At 39.5% G+C, this 2,338-nt stretch overlaps 1 pseudogene; it reads left to right on the top strand.

Moving 5' to 3' along the window:
* The first annotated feature begins 1,390 nt into the window (after positions 1-1,390).
* LOC112477196 lies at positions 1,391-1,507 on the top strand (annotated as a pseudogene).
* The last annotated feature ends 831 nt before the right edge of the window (positions 1,508-2,338 follow it).

Below are 2,338 nucleotides of genomic sequence, written 5' to 3'. Positions count from 1 at the left end.
TAATCTAACAAACTTTTATGACTCCATGCTGCATCTTCTTATAAACTTATCCCTAAATTCCTGTGGGTTAGAATACTTTTGCAAAATAGCAAGAATGAAAACTGAGATCTTCACTGGTAATTGGTTTTGCAGGGTGTACTGCAGTGATACCTTTGTGGTCTAATTCTATATCTCAAAAGCTTATCAATAAAATCAACACATGATGTCAAAAGAAAACATATTTCTCTGCCTGAAGCAGAAAAACTGAATTAATTATAGCTCAGTCAGTTGTTTCAACATCTTAAAGGGAGAATGTGTGAATGAGAAAGAAAGAGGATCATTACAGATACAGAAAAACAGGGTGTCAAAAAGATCCCAGTTGGCAGTATGTATTCAGGAAGATCTAAGCACTTCGGAGATTCGAAAGGACCTCCAAACTCGAGTCATGAAAAAAAAAGTGTTTCTAGTAGGTAGAGATGGTCTGGATAAAATATACCTCAAATTCTTCTATGTCCTTGCTTATTAAACAGCCTTCTGCATCTGCTTAATCATTTGGCTTTCCACAGGTGAAAGTGTTCATTCCTTGCAGGGTCTTTTCTGTCTTAAGTCCTATTTTCACTCTATATTCTTGCTGGGCAGTTATCCCCATTTCTACTTCCTCCTATAACCAATGAATTCCAAATCTCCAGCTCTAGTTTAGGACCTACTACTGAGTCTTAAAACCACTGATCCAATCTGTACTACTATATGCCTCCAGGTCCACATGACCTTTAAACTCGACCTGGTGAAAACAGTGGATTAGTTAGGGTCCCCACCAGAAGCAGAGGACACACTTAATGTAGGATAATTTGAGCCAGCTGTTTTGACAATGGGGCTATTTACAAAGGGGTAGCTGTAGAGAAACTGCAAGGGATTAGGGTTGGGAGCCAAGATAGTAGCCTTTGAGCCCTTATCATCCCCAGGAAAGGACTAAGGGAGGGAGTAGCTGCTAGACTCTGGGGGAAGAGAAAGTTCTGCAGAGTTGGCCACCTTGAAAGAAGCAGTGTTTTTAGTTGAGAGACTCAAGCAGCCCAATGCAAGTTCTCAGAGAGAGAGCCAAGGGAATCATCCTGACCTTACTGCTTTTTTAGTTTTCTGATGGTGCCTCCTGTTGGCTAAACCCAGAGAGCAGTACAGCCCAGAAATGAAGTTCATTCAGGTCAGCTTCTGTGAGAGTGGATTTTGAGGGGCAAATAGAAGTTATCTGACATATATGTGTTTTTCCATATGCACGTGTGTGCATTATGTTTGTATGCTTAAGTGTGCCTATATAATCTGTATATATAATCTGTATGTGTGTGTGTATATCTATACATATATTAAATCTTCGACACATAATCTTGCTACTTAGTCTATATAGAAAGACAAAACAGTCTACGGCCACGCCACCCTGAACAAGACTGATCCCATCTGATCTCAGAAGCTAACCAGGGTCAGACCTGGTTAGTACTTAGATGGGAGACCACCTAGGAAGACCAGGTGCTAGGCGTAAAAAATAAAAAAAAATAAGGCCCGTCTGATCTTGGAAGCTAAGCAGGGTCAGGTCTGTTTAGTACTTGGATGGGAGACCACCTTGGAAGACCAGGTGGCGTGGCGTAAAAAATAAAAAAGTAAAAAAATAAGAGATTGTAAACTGGCAAGGTCCTTGCAATCTGTGAGGTCAACCAAGGGTTGCCTCGCCTAAAAAAAAAAAAAAGACAAACAAATAAACACAGAAATGTGAAATAAATGCCAGGCCTGGCTTAACCAACTTCAGGGCCCTCAAAGGAAGAATGCAATTCCCCAAAAGGGGGTTCCATGGAACAATATTTTTGTATGATGTTAATAGATACTCTAAGAGAAATAGATGCTGTGATGAGATAAGTTTGAAAAATATTGAGTGAAACAAAGTTTAACAGTGTTTTACTTGAGGGCTTCCAGGAGCCCTTAATATGCTAAGATGTACTGTAATCCTCTAAGAGAAAATTATAACAATTAACATTAGTTCAAATCATTTGGCCGTGATAGCTCCTGTTGCAGACAATTTCATGAAAGTAATGTTTTAAAAAAACAGAGAAATTCTGGTGTAGTCTAATTTCTCCATTCGACAGAAAAAAATGGAGGTGCAGAGAAGAGCAAGTGGTTCCTTAAGGCCCAAGATGGCCCCGTGAAAGGGCCAGAAGTTAGGCCTACAAGTCAGGACTCTGCAGTCTGCTGCTATTTGTACTATGTCACGTTCTCTTCCTAGCTTTCTTTAATAATACTACACTATTAACTTATTTTCCATGACTTTACCTAAGTTTTTTCTTGATATTATTTCAGCCTCTACTCTATACTACCT

Source organism: Pteropus alecto, unplaced genomic scaffold, assembly GCF_000325575.1.
Source record: "Pteropus alecto unplaced genomic scaffold, ASM32557v1 scaffold312, whole genome shotgun sequence".
NCBI classification, from domain to species: Eukaryota; Metazoa; Chordata; class Mammalia; order Chiroptera; family Pteropodidae; genus Pteropus; species Pteropus alecto.
Note: the sequence above shows the minus strand (reverse complement) of the source record. Positions and strands in the feature narration are given on the sequence as shown.